This window comes from Papio anubis, chromosome 8 (genome assembly GCF_008728515.1).
Source record: "Papio anubis isolate 15944 chromosome 8, Panubis1.0, whole genome shotgun sequence".
Lineage (NCBI taxonomy): Eukaryota > Metazoa > Chordata > Mammalia > Primates > Cercopithecidae > Papio > Papio anubis.
This window is the reverse complement of record NC_044983.1, coordinates 72,214,709-72,232,059: the sequence shown is the minus strand read 5'-3', so window position 1 is coordinate 72,232,059 and position 17,351 is coordinate 72,214,709. Positions and strand designations below refer to the sequence as shown.

Genomic DNA, 17,351 nt, shown 5'->3' with positions numbered 1-17,351 from the left:
CTGCCGCTTGCTTTCCTGATCTGTAGGCTCACTGCTGAAGGCTGTAAGCATGCAACTACAACGGGCTTTATGGACCCATTGGACCCAGCTTTCGGGATGATTTGTGACATCGATCTCAAAGCAGCAGAGGAAGAAGATGCTTTAGCTCTTGTTACTTATAAGTTACACTTACATGAAAACGAAACATTAAGTGGGGCTTCTAAGAAATATGTCTAGTAGTCTGGGCTATGCCAATAACTAGCCAAGCCACATAGCTCTCACAGGTTTAGCACAATTCCATTCTGAATTGTTCTGATTCTTGAGCTGACTCTGTAGGGCACTTTCCATCCCTTTTAAAGAAATAAGGTGTACCTTGGATTAAAAATAATTTTCCTATACAAATGTCTTTCCTTTTTTTTCTTGAATCTTGAAATTAATGAAAATTGTATTTAGGATTTTGCAACGTCTCTTGAGATAACTAGAAGCACTGCAGGATGCTAGAATTATTTGTCACTATTAAAAAAAACCAGTTATTGATGTACTTTGTGCCTTTCTAAGAACAATGTGATGAGAGTTGAAAAGAATGCAGCTCAAGCTGAATTAAGTACAATGTACCAAGAATATGCAGTGACCTACGGTGACATACCCACATAGTGTGTGTTGGTGTTTAACAAAAGGACCAATCCCTTCGCACTAAGAGACTGTCTCTACTGCAGATTTAGATCTGATACTCTTCTCCCATCATTTGAATTCCGTGACTCCACTGCTAGTCCTCATTTTAATGTGCTTCCACGGGGGCCTCCTTTGCTCCGTGATTGTTTGGTCCTACTTTTGTATCAGGTTGCAAAAGTGTTCTTCTCTGTCTCCCACTGCACCCAAAGTATACTAAAATTATCTCTTTATTTGTGTCTCTTTTCCTAAAATGTAAGTACCCTAAGGGTAGGGACCATGCTTCACTGTTTGGCACAACTGGTGCTCAAACTTTGCTTATTGAGTGGAATAGGAAGAAAGGAATACACACTTTCAGAAAGTTCTCAGTCTTCCGATTTATAATTGCTGCACATTGACTTTTTAAATAGAGATCTAATTTGCATTACAAAGCCTCTGTCAAAGATATTTCTTTCATTTTAGCTATTTCTACCCAAATTTGCTATTTTACAATTTTGTACTGTGCTTAAAGGTGAGGTTCTTTATATACCCCCATTACATGAAAATGTGCTTTCCTAGAGCCTTCAGGAAAGTATGTCCTACAAGATGCCTGATGCTGGTGGTCATTTCTGGATTCCCTCTACCCTTAGTGAATGTTCCAAGTATGTTACAGGAGTGGAAGCCAGGACTCTGGCACAAAGAGCTGCCTTTACTGACTTCCCTGTGGCAGGGACTGCTAGGTCTGTATTACCCTGCGTTATGTGATGATTCAGTTCACCCCAATTTGCCCTTTGGGAACTGCTGTGAAAATTTCTTTTGTACAGTAAATCATGACAGCATTTGGCCTTCATTTGGGGGTGAATGCATGGTTTATATATTGAAGCCATTTCTTTTTTTCCCTTCAGAAATACCATGTGGCATCAATTTGTAAGCACAAATCAAATGGCAGTTTGGGATCCTCCAGACGATCCAGAATATTCTGTATTAAGTTTTTAAAGGTTATCACAGCAATGAAAACCTAAACCTAACATTGAAAAAATTGAGACTCCTTGAATCCTCAAGAATACATCCTTATACCCACAGAGATACTCAACACTAGTTAAAGAAAATCTACTTTGAAACATTTAAAAATGCTGGAGCGTTATTGGTACAGTTCTAGAATTTATATACTATTTAGAAATATGTATATTATATATGTATGTATGTGCATTCTATATTTTTTAATCCCAATTTTTTTTTTAGAAACAAGGTCTCACTCTGTCACCCAGACTAGAGTGCAGTGGTGCAATCATGGCTCACTGCAGCCTCAAACTCCTGGGCTCAAGTGATCCTCCCACCTTGGCCTCTCAAGTAGCGGGGACTACCGGTGCATGCCACCACAGCCAGCTAATTTATTTATTTATTAGATTTTTTTGAGATGGAGGATCACACTATGTTTCCCAGTCTTGTCTTGAACTTCTAGGCTCAAGCGATCCTCCTTCCTCAGCCTACTGAGTTGCTAGGATTACTGGTGTGAGCCACCACATCCAGCTATATCTTTATCTTTCTATACCTGCATCAATATCATCTATCTATATCTATAAATATCTATATCTCTATCTATAGAGCTAAAATCTGATTTTTGCACCTAGCCAGCAGAATTTTATATTAGTTATCTTTAGCCACAGGTGAGATTAGGCTATAGAAAAAAAAATCCGTGACAATTTTGTAGCTTCCACTTTCAGATATGCCATATATGGTCAAATACAGTAATTCCCTGAGTAACTGTTTGCTTCTCAGCCTTCAGCCTCCCAAGGAATATCCCAGGCTCAGCACTATGGGTTTCCAAATTTACCCATTCAGCCATACTTGTGGCTTTTGTGGTTGGTCTGTGGCCTGAAGCTTAACTTGCCCAGTAGTTCTATTTCCCAAAATAGGCTCAGGAAGTTTGTGACCATGTTTGGTTTGTTTCAGAGGGTTTCTATATATTTAATGAGGTTGTGAACATATACTAAGATTTGTGTATGGTTCATCAAATAAAACATATCTTCAACCCTCTTTTCACTTCAGTGCGTGGTTTGGAGTGGGCTGTTTAACAAGCACATGTGTTTATCATATGACTTTATTTGGGGACAAACATCACTCCTTGCATTTGGGATACAGTTTCTGAGTAACTAAACACTCTATTTCATCCCTCCCTATTCAAGAACAAATGTTAAGCCGGGTAACTCTTTTCCCTTATTTTTGGCAGTTTTCTCTGAATGCTAAGGTGTCTTAATTCATCCAAATCTTCCCTTTATCATAGTAGGATAAGAAAATAGCCTGTACCCTAGAGACCTTTTTCACCCAGAAAGGCATTTAACTGGTGTCTTTCTGTGTTCTGGCGGGGGAGGGGGTAGGGAGCCTCTTATCAGTTATATGCATTTATGAGAACAATGCATTCCACTGGTTTGTGCACCAGAAGAGGATCCCGGAGACCTTCATCTTCTGTTGCTCAGCCTTGCTGAGACATTAGGCAAATTATTTAGCTCTTAGGTCACTGACTTCTTTTGTTTTTCTATAAAATACCTTCTCCTAGCACAACAAAAGGGCATTATGACTAATACTGATAATAGCTATACAATTTATTTTTCTTTTTTAAGTCTCTATCATACCACATAGAGCAACAGAGGTGGTCTTTTACTAAATGAACCTTGGTGAGTAGCTAAATGACTCACACAATACCTTCCAGTTACTGTATAATGTAATAAACCACATTCTATAAATAAGCCAGATATAATAGATAAAATGTATTTCATTTGATGATTCAGATCCAATTCAATAAAGCAGAATATTCCATAGGGTTTATTTTCTCTAATTGCAGTAGATAAAATTGATTTTCCTATATTTTCCCTCATGTTTCCCTCCTCCACTCAGTGTTTGCTATAGTTGCTGATTGTGAGAGAAAACTAGAAATAGAATTTGCCAAACTTCACGGTGCTTCATTTGAAAAGTAACGTAGAGCTGATACTTTGTATGAAATTCTGATGTGGACTTTTTTTCTTAGAACTTTACAAGGAAAGGGGAAATGTCTGAAATGGAGATTGCACAATCTTGTCTTGAAGCAGAAGACTCAGCTAGAGCACATCTGGAAACGCCTGGCGTTCCTCAATATAATTCAAATGACGTTTTAAAAGGTAGTATGGTCCTTTCTACTTCCCGTTGGTCTGGGTCAAGGATTCAGTCAGTGCAGTCAATGCACTGATGGGGAGGAGCCCAGGATATGGCTAGTACTGCGACTGTGTTGGTAACTTGCATGGGGCTGAGCAAATCAGGGTGTACACTGAAGATAAAGAGAGTCAGGTACCATTCTTGCAACGTTTATGTAAAGGTTTACACTGTTTCAAAATGAAAAGTAAAATTAAATTTTTAAAACGCTGACAAGGTTTAGAATAACAATTTTACCAGAAGAATATCTTATGTTGCATTTAGCCCATGTAGAACATATATATGTATGTGTATATATATTTACACACATATATAATGTTATGTATTTCTTTATGTTTTTTGTTGTGCACATACATTTATAGATATATTCTTATTGATCTAGTTTCTCTAAGATTCTGACATATTTCAGAACAAAGGAAGAAATCTTACCAGTCAGTTCAGTAAGATAATTGGGAAGGGAGACTTTTTAATACGTGAAAAATTTATTTTGATCCATAGAAGATGTTAATATTTTTTTCTTAGTTTTTGTCTTTTTGATTAAAGGCTTAATGCAACCCTGTATTTCTCTTTTAAATGATCAAAAGCGGAATTTGCAAACTTTTTGGAATATGTATTTTAGTTCAAATTCCCCCACCCCAAATTAATTTCATCTATGTATACAGAAAGTATAATTTATAGTAAAGTGCTAAATCTAACCTGATTTCCCTGCTTAAAATTAGGTTTAAAATAAATTAAGCAGTACCTAATGTGTTTCCTAACAAGGCTCAGGGTACACAATGTTCTTTGGTTGGCCACAAAACACAAGGTCCTTAAGCTGAGATGACAGATTCTTCAAGCAGACATATCCTGTACAAGGTGCCTTAAAAGTGAAGGCATTGCTACCATTGGCTTGCAGGCTTTATTTTGAAAAGGAGAATTCTGAAGGAAGGATGTTTGTTTTCTTCTTTTTTAAAAAATAAAATGATTTATAAAAACCGCAGGTTTTTCTTTTTTGCTAGATGTAAAATCCAAGCTGCAACACTGAACAAAAGCTTGCCAGTCAGCAAAGATGCTACCGCTCTGCACAACAGATAAAACCCAGATATATAGGGAAGTCAAAAGTATCGTTAAGCTACAGTGTTTAAGAGGCTGTTTGTCTCTGATGTAAAATTAAGAAAATGGTAAAAGCAGCATTAGCATGAGGTGTTCATTCCAAAATTGTCGCCGGAGTGTGTGTGGCATTGTGTGCAAAAACAACTCTTCAAGCAAAAACAGCCCCAGCAAACTTCCTCCTTCCCTTCAAACCTCATCTTCAATTACAGTGTGGTTCTTACCAAGTAAAGGGCTGTTGTCTCCTCTTCAGACCTGTGCTGCTTCTGAGCACTAGCCCTGTAGACCATCAAGGCCTAAAAATAGTTGCTGGCTTCAATGAGACATGAAGCGGACAGAAATGGCATTAAGCTAATGGGCAACAAACTCTATGAAACCTACTCAGGAAATCATATTTTTAAGCTGAACACCAAGTGGATTATTTAGCTTGAATGTGAGGCTAGCTTATTTTTGTATTTATATTTCATATAAAACATAGGAGTGTGTTAAAGAAGAACCTCTTTTTTTCCCTTGTTATATATTTATTTAATCCTTTTAAAAGTTTTGTTAACAAAATCTTTGGATTCAGTGTTGTTTATTTGAAAAGATTGTTATCCACACATTGTGAATAAGAAAGTGGAGCTTAACAAGGTGAAATGACATGTCCTTAGTTAGAACATAGACAACTTGATTCTAATCTATCAGGAAAGATGACGATATTTATAATTAACCAGAACACAAGGTGCTAAGTTCAACACTCATATTTTGAATAACATAGGAAGTAAAATCCTTTATTTAAAGAATCAAAGGGCTATCAGAAGAGAAGTTATTGGTGGATGGTCACAGAGCCAATAGCCATAATTATAAATGACCTGCTGGAAGATGCAAAAAAAACATAACACAAATCTTACCATTTCCTCTGGTAGTTGGTTCATAACAAAACTCTTAGGTCTTGATTGTTCACTTGGGAGTGTTGCTATTATTACTCAACTTATTTTAAAAAATGGAAAAGTTAGTTGTGGTGGCTGTTGTTGTCTGGAAGAAATAGACTATATTCAAAATAAAAATCGCCTGAACATGTCAACATGATTGCCTAATTTTTCAAATGTTGATTCCTAATACACAGATTGTAAGGATTCAGTTCACTGGATAAGATGTTGTTTTTAGAAATGATCTGCCTTCTCTATTCATTCACATTCAATTCAAGAAGTAGGAAATTATTCTGGAATCTTTTTTCTCATTATGGTCTTGATGTGAAATTCATTTCGTGGTTGCTGAGCATCTTGAAAATACAGTGGATGGTTGCAACTACATATTCCTCTCTGGTGATTTTACTACAATCGCTCAAATAACAAATGATAAAATGTTTTAGATGGCATATTATTTATTTTACTTGTCTTAATGTTGAATTTACTTAGTGTTTTCAGCAGGAATTCCATTTCAGAATATAAAATAGCATTCTAAAATTCTATAAAATATAGATAATTTAGAAACATGAGTAATAAATTACATAAATATGGTTCAAACATATAATCAAAATAAAATATATGATTTTTAGAATATCTTTCTGCTCCAGTTAATCTTTCTGCCCCCATTAATTACTGTAACATACCCTGAGGTAGGTAGAAATAAATTAACTATGTTTAAGCTGTAATGAATTTTTGGCCAGTGCCCAGTAGAAAATAATATTGAACACAAGACAGAATTGTGGCTTCCAGATTTCCATTATAAGGTCTTACATGCTGGAAGAAAACTATAATTTATTATCACAATAACATTTCTAAATCAAGTCAATTTCAAAGAGAAGTTGATTTATTCTGATTTAGGCAGCATTTCCTCCAAATGTGGAAAAGGTTTTTAAGTTACTTTACCTGGAAAGACATTTTTATCAGATGGCAACAATTTTTCTCATACTTTCTACAGCTTTTTACATCCATGTTGTGATTCTTCTTAAACAGAATCTAGAAGATATGCAGTACTAATGCTTTAGGATATCATCTCCATTTTTATTGATATAAGTACATCTCCAGAGTAATTTATTTTAGGCCTTTCTAAGATGACTTTAGGTGTAGAGTTTGGGGACAGGATGAATTAGCTACGTTAGATAAGCCTGATCCTAAAAATGTAGGTTCTGAAATATATTGCACTAGTTTTCAAACAATTAAGCAATTCAGTACATAGTCCTAGATAGATAAATATATTTTCCAACTCATGGCAAACTAATTGCTCTGTATAAAGAAAATGTAACTCAGTATTAGCAGTTACTTGATAATGCATTTACTTATAGTCCTGCAGAAAAGAAGATGCTGGCTGGCTGTCTGATAATATTAAGTTGGAACACCCTGGTGTATCCAAATCCTCCTGGGAGTGTCTCTAGGGGCAGGTTGCAGAGCTCCAACCTTCTCCCTGGCCCGTGCAACAGAAGCAGATTTAAGGATGGCCCCAGACTGAGAGAGATGGAGACAGAGATAGAGATAAAGAGCAAGAGCCAGAGTGGGAGAGAGTGTGTGAGAACACCCTTAGAAGACCGAATTAGCATTAAAAAATTACAATGATTTTCTGGATTAAATGTAAAGGCAAGAATATAAGTTTGAAAAATGAACCTTGAAAGATTGTAGAAAATTAGTACACAAGAACATCAGGTAAAAGGAATTAGAGGATTTTTGTTAGCAGCAAACTCAGTAAATTAACAATAAAATGAGGGAGTCCAATTGCTCACTTTATTTTTGTTGTTGTTAATGTAATACTAATAGGAACAGAGTTTCTAGAGAAAAGAAGATGATATCCTGGGGAAAAACAGTTGGTGCATCATTTTCAGTCCGTGTCAACATACATTTAGAGCACAGAGTATGTAGGGAGAGACCACTAGCGTAAGTGGGAGTTCTGGAATCAATATTCTGTTAGTTAAAAAAGGTGAAACTGTTTTGTCTAAAAAAGTGAATGAAGCCTGAGAATGTAATAACTCTCTTCAAATATATGAAAAATTATTTCTAGAAAAGAGACTAAGCACATTCCCTGTAGTGCCTTAAGAAAGCAATTAGAACAACAAGCAAGGGTTGTAGAGAGGTATATTTCGCTACCATACAGGACAGTTTTTCTTCCCCCCCAGTCACTATTGCTATTCATCAAGGGACTAGTTTGTCTCAAAGGAGAATATGAGTTTTGCATTACTAGAAATATTCAATATAACCTTTATAATTTTTCTTTTCTTTTTATTTTAAAATAGAATCCATTTCTAAGAAGATGTGGTTCAAACATACAGAGCTACATAATATGACTAAAATAGGACCTAACAGTAGTGTTCTCCAGCATTGCTCTGACTTTCCTTTTCTGGATGTAACAACATCACTAAGAAAGGAAGAAAAAGCAAAAATGTGCTCTCAGGGAGATTCCAGCACAATGGAGAGCCCCAAATGAAAGTCCATGCCTTGGTTATAGGGCATACAGTTTAATAAATAAAACGATGCTCATCTGGGATGCTGCACCAATTATCATATACTAAATAAGGTTACTTATTTCACTCTCCATGTAGAAACATCTATCATAAGCAGGTGCCACAGAAGGTCTCACCAATATCATTATTGGCTGTATCGAATTTTTGTTTTAGTTCTATCTTATAAGGTCTGTAGTCTTACTTTCAGTGAGGAAGTGTTTTCTCAGGTTCTCCAGAAAGTAACAAAATGCCAGCATTGCCAAGGTCACCACTGTGACTGAATTATCTTACTGTCTGATTATTCCATCTTCCTCTGCAACATATTAGCCTGATGACTACGTTCTAATTATTTAAAGCATTATGTAAATCAAAGCAGTGAATGTAATTTCTAGTCTTACTAGATATCATGTACATTGGATCGAATAACTCTAGAAATGTCGTCATAATCGTGTCATGCCTAATGATGACCTACTCAGCCCCTGCAAACATCATTCAATTACTCATTTCAGCATCGATTTTTCTCATGCTTCTCTTCATGGCATTTAAACAGCTCTCACATATCCCCTTTTACTGAGGTGTAAGGTTGTATAATGACAGAGATGCCTTGCTTCCAGATTCATAATGTTATACTCTGTTTCAAATCCTTGTAGAGACAAATTGGAGAATCAATACATAAATAATGACACACTTATTTTTAATTGAAATCACTGCTTTCACAGAAAAGGTATATTAAAATTATTTTTGCTAAAAAAATTTTAAATGCCTAAGTACAATGAAAAGACTGCCAATCCTCGGGATCAAGAATATAATTTGCCCCAAATAACTTTTCTATAAAAGTAGAATTCTTAATGAAAAATAGATTAATACATGTAATTTCAAGATCTAACCTTAAAAATGGAAATAATGTGTTCATTTTTAAAAATAAATCTTATTTACATACACTGTGTTTATTAGAGTTGTTTTGGATAAAAATTCTTTTCAATTGAGATCAAATTCATTTATTCACAGCAATTGCAATATCTTTTTCAGCTAAATGTTATGCTATACTCTTCCAAAATCTATTTTCCCTTCACTCAAGTAGAGGCAAATATTCCTTTTTTTTTTCTTGAAATTGATAGTCCAATTTTATCCTGTCTCTCTTTGGCACACCCTCATTTTGCCTGAGATAAGTTCCTTAAAAAAATTTCTACTCAGTATTAAAGAAACTTCCAGAAATGACATCTAAAATATTACACTGGCCCATTTAACTTCACCTTCACTAATTGTAATACATTATACAAAGAGCACTGTGGAAAAAGGTGGAACATTTAACTCACTGGATTTGGTTTCACAAACTGTAATAATACTTTTAAAAACATTGGAACATTTATTTCATCTCCTTTGCAATATATTTTTCTTCCTTTTAAACTAGGCTTTCTAAATTCTCATTTTTAATGTCTCAGCTGAAAGAGCTTTCATAAGCCTTTAAAAGACACTATGATTTGAATTATTCTTGCCCAGAAAATTATTTCTGATGTTTAACTTACATTCTCCTTTATTCAATTTTACCTTCAAACTATCTTAGAAAATTAATTTTTCTTACAATTTTCCCGTTAAATCATTATAGGTAATCTCAATATTTTATCTTTCCAAGCACACATAGTACTATTTAAATTTCCAGAAAATCTGAAGATAACTAAGATTTCCTTTAACTTTTCATGTTTGATGAAATGATGCAGATATTCTCATGTAAGTATTGAATCCTAATCTCATAAAAAAGTAAGAAACATCCCAAAGGAACTTTAAATTGTTGTACTTTTTCCTGTTTATATAATATTTTCGTTTGGTTTCTAAAACTCATCTCAAACACACTCCTATCAACACACTCCAATCAAAAATTCATTTCAAACACACTCAATCAACAAAATGGAGCTGTTGATTTTCATCTCTAAGCTTGATGCCAAGACAGAAACCTGGACATTTTCCTTCAAGTTTCCTTTTTCCTCAGCCACATCACACATTTAATCTAACATTAATCCTGGTGTTTGTAACTCCAAAATGTAATCTGAATTCATCCACATATTTTTATCTCTACTGCCACCACCCTTTTATTTTATCTCTACTGCCACCATTATTTCTTGCCTGAGCTTTCATAATTGTCTTTTATCAGGTCGCTCTGCTTCCATTCTCAAATCATTTCTAATTTATTTTTCACAAAGCAGCCAGAATGATCTTTTAAACACATAAGTCACATCATGTCACTACCCACATTAAATCTTCCTAAGACTTTCTCATTCCACCCAGAACACAATGTAAATTGCTAGGTTTAGTAGCCCATGCCAGTCCTTCCAACCTGATGTGATATCACACCCACATTCTCCCTGGCCATCCTCACCAACATTACCCAGTACTAGGCTCCAACCCCAGTGCTTTCCTCTCATCTGTGAGCAAACTAAACTCTTTTGACATCAGGGTCTTTTAACTTTCTGTTCCTTATGCCTAATTCTCTTCTCTACGTTCTTCACAAGGCTGCCCCTTTTTCCTTCTCTGAGTCTCAGCTTAAATGAAACTTATTCAGAGAGTCTTGCCCTAACCACCATAACAAAAGTTGGCCTTTCTTTTAATATATCATCTATATTTTATTATAGCACCTCTCATAATCTATAATTGCTTGCATTATTTAATAATTTTTTTTTTCATGCTTCTGGCAGAATATAAGCTCCAGTGCAGTAAACAGCCATTTCTCCAGAGAACCCAGATTGCTTTTACTGGGAAAAGGTATTTAGAAACCAAGCTCCAGATGGGTCAGGTGTGCACATAGCTAGGGAGGTGGCATTACTTTTAAACCCTCTCAGTGAATAAAGGCAGAATATGCCCATACACAGCCATTTACATTTCATATACATCTCTCTACCATTATTAAACACCATGGCCTGGACTCTTTCCAAAATGTCAAAGTCATATATGACAAATAAAGTCTGGGGAAATGTTCCAGATCAGAAGAGATCCAAAAGAGGAAAAGGAGGTTAAAAGGTAATGTATCATCCTGGAATGAATTCTGGATTGGTAAAACCTTAATCATATATTGTATATTTTTGGCACAATAAGCACACTTTAAATATGGACTATGAATTCAGTAATAATATTGTATATATGTTAAAGGTGTTGATTTTTATAACTGTGCTGTGATTATGCATGAGAATGCTCATGTTCTTAGGAAATATACATTGAAGTATTAGAGATAAAATGTCACCAGCTGGGCACGGTGGCTCATGCCTGTAATCTCAGCACTTTGGGAGGCTGAGGCAGGCGGATCACGAGGTCAGGAGATCAAGACCATCCTGGCCAACATGGTGAAACCCCATCCCTACTGAAAATACAAAAAAATTAGCCAGGCATGGCAGCGCAGGCCTGTAGTCCCAGCTACTCAGGAGGCTGAGACAGGAGAATTGCTTGAATCTGGGAGGCGGAGGCTGCAGTGAGCCAAGATGTGCCACTGTACTCCAGTCTGGCAATAGAGAGCGACTCCACCAAAAAAAAAAAAAAAAAAAAAAAAGTCAGCATATCTGCAACTTGCTCTCAATGGTTCACAAAGAAACACACACCCTCTCATCTATTGAGGGAAAAAGAATAACTTACAAGCAAATATGGGCCGTTTACTTGCAAGTACGGGCAGTTACAAATGTTTGAATCAAAAAAGGGCATATGAGAACTCTTTGTTGTATAACTTTTTCAATAGGTTTATACAGAAACACAAATTTACAATTTTTTTTTTCAAAATCTACAATATGGTGTCTATTGGCATTGCTTTGAATGATTAAGAATTGAAATAGCATCTTTTTTCCTTATCAAGGAAAAAGTAAATTAAATGGCTTGAAGTAAATAGCAGTATGTAAAATGTGCAAAAACAGAATTTTTCACAAAGGACAAATAAAAACAAAATTTATTAAATTTTTTCCTTAAATAAATGGATTTTATGATTGCTTTACTCAACCATGTTAGTCATCAGTAGCAAATCCACACAGAAGAATAATATTGCTTAGTTTTTTATTCCTTTACAAAGAGAAAATCTTCTAAACAGCTTAAGCTTGCCTAAAGCAATTTCAAGATGACCCAACTCTCCCCAAGTGACTTCTCAAATTCTTAAGCTATTATCTTTCCTGTTCAAACCCTTTTTCTAAACTTTTCCCCAATTACTCCAACCATATAATTGCAAAGCTAAGATTCCTATAGACTATCTCTATCAAAGGATCAGGATAGGGAATGATAAACCTCTTAACAAAAACTTAATTCTGATTCTTTTCCCAGATTAAGGTATCTTAGCAACCTGTGAAGCATTTTATCTGCTGATTCTATCATTTTGAGCACTTTGTTGAACCCTTGAACTGACCTTATATCTGTGTATTTCCCCTCTTGTTGGCTTTGTTGGTCCAGGTTATATAAAATGAGATTGACAAACATAAAGCAATGTGACCACACATGCCTAAATGTATTTAGCCTTTAACATCACAATTGGTTGTTTATTAACTTATGAACCAGAATCTTTATTTCTGCTCTTTGTCTCCTGCGAATTACAGGTTTCGCTCTGCTACATGGGTGGCAGAGATGGGGGATAAGAGCTTGCTTTTAGCTAATACAAGGATTTGAAATGAAAGAAGGGTCAAAGCCAAATTCAGACGGAGTTGCTGTAGCTGAGGAAGACTGAACACTGAAGCGCACGTTGCAGTCCAACTCTCATGAGAATGTTCCCAGTTACACCACTCCAAGATGGATGCCTACTTATTAGAGAGCATTCAACTTTAAACAAATTCAACTATTTTGTGTTTCAATCCTGTGAATACAGCTAGTATTATCTGATATAATCAAAGAATCATTGTCGATGGTATTGAGAAATTGTTGTTTGCCACTTGGAACACTTTCTTCATCTTGCCTTCTACCTGACGGGCCACTGCATCTTAGAGTCAATCTCTGAATGTCACTCACTTTCCTGACGGTGTGTAAATATTGCAGATTCAACTTTTTACCTTTTTTTTTTTCTCTGTCACTTCTCATTCACTAGGTAATCCATGTACTCTCAAGGCTTTAAATAGCATTTATTCTCTAGACACTCTACTTTTTTTTTTTCTGTAGTGCAGACCTCTCCAGAATTGGGCTCCAGAATCCTACGCAGAGACTTTCTTATAATCTCCAGGTGGATATATGCATTAGGCATCTAAATCTTAATATGTCCAAAACAAACTCCTGATTTTTAACTTCTAAAATATGTGATGCTTTCCACAGACTCCCAGCTTTAATAAAAGGCTTCTCCATTCTTCCTACTCCTCAGTAAAAATTAATTCTTGATTATTCTCTTCCTCGTATACCCCACATATAATATTATTAGCAAAGCCTGAGGCTCTACTTTTGAAATATCCAAAAAACAGGTACTTGTCACCACTTTCATCATTAGGACTCCAGTCTAAATCGCATTATATCTCATCTGGGTTATTGCGATAGCTATTCATTGATCTCTTATTTCACCCTGTATCTTCCATTCCACATCATCCACAGCAACCATGGCTATCCTTTTAAAATACAGGTCAGATCATGTTATTCCTCTGCTGAGGCCCCTATAACATAGTAAATCCATACTTCTTATGTCCTCAAAGCCCTTGCATGGCGTGGTCCTCCATCTATCTGATATATTTTCAAGCACAGCTACAACTCTACCATCATTCTACCCTAGTCTCACGGACCTTTTTGTTGTTACTTAAGCCAAACACACTTCCTTTAGCATCTTTGAACTTGCTGAGCCCACTGCCTGGGCTGCAGTTTTCTCAGATTACTCAGATTCCTAAGGTCTCTGCATAGATGGCAGTTTATATAAGAGTGGGTTCCTCCAACCATTCCATCTAGAAGAGCACCAGCACCATCACTGATGTCGCCACATTTTCCATTTCCAATTTGATTTTCTCATTACTTGTATAATCACTTGACACATTATTTATTTGTTTGCTTGTTTATTGTCCTTTTCCAGCAAAATATCCATGAAAGCACAGGCAGACCTTTGCTGCTTTCCTTTCTGCCAAGGACAATATCAGGTGTATATAGATGCTCAATAAATATTTGTTGAAAGAATCAATTGCATTTTTTTCTATGTGAAAGAAGTTTTTTACTGTACCATGGGTATTTAAAATAAAGACTTATGATTATTGAGGCAAGGATATAAATTACTTATTATTTTTGTGAACTTCTTTAAGGTCAGAGATGATATCTTTACAGTCTGCTACAAAGAGTTGACATAAACTAAATGAAGAATATATCTAGGAAGCATTTGAATTCTACCTAATGTTACAACTATGCAGTCTTTAGGTGACTGTCTTGTACATGGGAATGTCTTTCTGATCTGCTAAGTTCTAGAAGCTTTATTTTGCCTACTTTTTTTTGGTTAGTAAAAATATGGGTTAGCATCAATTTGAAAAATTTCTTATTAGAAAACATCACTATTTGCATTGTCTTGTTAGGATGAAAATCTTGAAAACATGTTAGAATTCATGAATGCTGAAACCGTGGGAAAAATACCTTAAATTAAGTAAGGTATGATGATCATGAAATCCATGCAGTGGTTCACACCTGTAATCTCAGCACTTTGGGAGGCTGAGAAGGGTGGATCACCTGAGGTCAGGAGTTTGAGACCAGCCTGGCCAACATGGTGAAACCCCATCTCTACTAAAAGTACAAAAATTAGCTGGTCATGATGGCACATGCCTCTAATCCCAGCTACTTGGGAGGCTGAGGCAGTAGAACTGCTGCAACCCGGGTGCGGGGGATGCAGGGAGCCAAGATTGTGCTACTGCACTTCAGTCTGGGCAACAGAGTGAGACTCTCAGAAAAAAAAAAAGAAAAGAAAAAGAAAAAAGAAAAACTAAAAATGTTAATGGGCTAGGGGCTAGGACATGGGCCAAGATAACATGCCATACAACAGAAAAATCTGTACTTTGACATCATGCTAGTTATTTACATATATTATTTCATTTAAGCCTCAAAACAAAACTAAACAACTAGACATTATCCAACTCTTAAACAAATATTGAAACTGAGTCTCAGAGAAGTTACATAACTTTCTTAAAAACAGAGGGTTAAAATGATGTAGACTATAAGCACACGGAAAATCTCTAACTTTGAAGTTCCTGTGATTTCCATTATGCATTTCAGACCATCTTCTAGAATGTAAAGAAAAAAGACAGATTCAAAATAGGAGTTAAGTAGCAACATAGATTAAAATGCACATTATCCTTAAGCCATTTGATAACTGTTGTCGAAGAATGACTAAAATATAGTTCATGTTACTGGAATGATGTGTCCATTCTGATGGAGGTGACAATCTGGATCTATACTGCGTTGGTCAGAGCGTTTCTGGAATTATGTTTGGGTGTGGGTGTCATACTTTAAAGGTTACAGACAAACGGGAAATTCTTCCAGGGAAAGCATCCAGGATGACTAAAGTTCCCACACAATGTCCTAAGGAAATGGTTGCTGATTTTGGGTATGTGTAACCCGGGATGGGAGAAGGGAAGAGTCAGAAAACGCTGACAATCATCTAGGCCAGAAATCTCAGTCATTCTATATGGCTCCAAAGGATTAAACTATGACTATGGGACTGTCATGGTCCTGGGCATCGTGGAGCGCTGGGTGGATGGAAGGAACCGGTGGCCGGGGAGGGCCAGAAGCTGCGCCTGCACCAGTGACACCACATTAATAAGCTGGTGGAGGACACAAGGCACTGGCCCAAAGAATACCTGGAGGTCATTTCATGCAGTCTGTGGACACTTGGAGTATGGGGTGACCTGGTCTCAGTAAAGAAATCTCCTTCCTCAGAGACTGGCTGCATATGCATCACCTGAAAACAAGAAGCTGTTTGAAGAGGAGAAATTGCTGAGACCAGGAGGAAAGTTAGAGAAGATCCAGACCAGGGCAGGTGAGGCAACAGTGACATTTCCAAAAAACTGTCACCTGGAGGTAGGGATGAAGAACAATATCAAACAGGAGCTGAACCCTGAAACAGTTGCCCGCCACTTCCTCAAGAATCTTGGTGTTGCAGTCACCCCACATACATTAAAGTTACCAAGAGAGTCCCTCACTCAGTGGGGCAAGTACTGGTGTGAGGTGATGGTAAATGGACTTGGTACTATGAAGGTACCTGTGTCTCTGGTAAACTTGGAGAGGCCCAAGATCAAAAGATAGAAGTACTGGTTAGCCCAGCAAGCTGCCAAGGGCATGGCCCCACCAGCCCCTAGAGGATCTAAACCTGTTCTCCTCTAAGGCAGCAAAGCAGAATCAGAGGAGCAGTGGGACTGAAACAGGCAAGCACCCTGCTCTCACTCCCAGATCTGACCAAATAGAGAAATTTAGAAAACGTATGGAGGAGACATCAGACTGCCGTGCATAGACATGTTGAATTCCTTATATTTGCCATCTTCATCTTTAACCGTCACCCCTGGGGCAGCCTTGTTCCAGAAGTACCAGGCTGTGGATTTGATAAGCTGGATACAATAGACTGAAACGATCCAGATTCTGTTTAGTTTCTTTTTCCATTGGAGTTTATTGGGACAAACACAGGAGCTAGACATTGTCTCCAGTATTTTCCTCATTCTCATCGTCTAAACTAACATATGTATCTCAAGCAGACATAAAGAGATTATGTTCCTAAAAAAATAATAAATAAGTAAACGATGACTACAGGTAAAGCTAAGTTTCTTAGGTGAAATGAGCTGCTTCGGGAGTTATTAAGTTCTCTGTCAAGGGAAGAATTCAAGAGGAAAAAAAACAAACGATCAATCGTGTGGTAGGGAAGTTATAGAGGAATTCCAGGATCAAAGGGGAGATTGAACTAGATAACCTTTGGGTCTCTTCTGACACTTGAATTTCATGCTTTGTTAGAAAAGACTGCCAGTCTGCATCTACCAGTCAGAGGGTTTACGGTCAGCAATTAGGTAGCTATCTCGTCCTGTTTGTAATGATAAATATATATTTAATTAAAACGTTATCTGGATCTCAGTCGAGGCCTTCCTACAAGCCA

General features: G+C 36.6%; 1 pseudogene; it reads left to right on the top strand.

Annotated features, from left to right (window-relative positions):
• Window positions 1-15,284: 15,284 nt before the first annotated feature.
• Window positions 15,285-16,718, top strand: LOC101002606 (annotated as a pseudogene).
• Window positions 16,719-17,351: the final 633 nt, after the last annotated feature.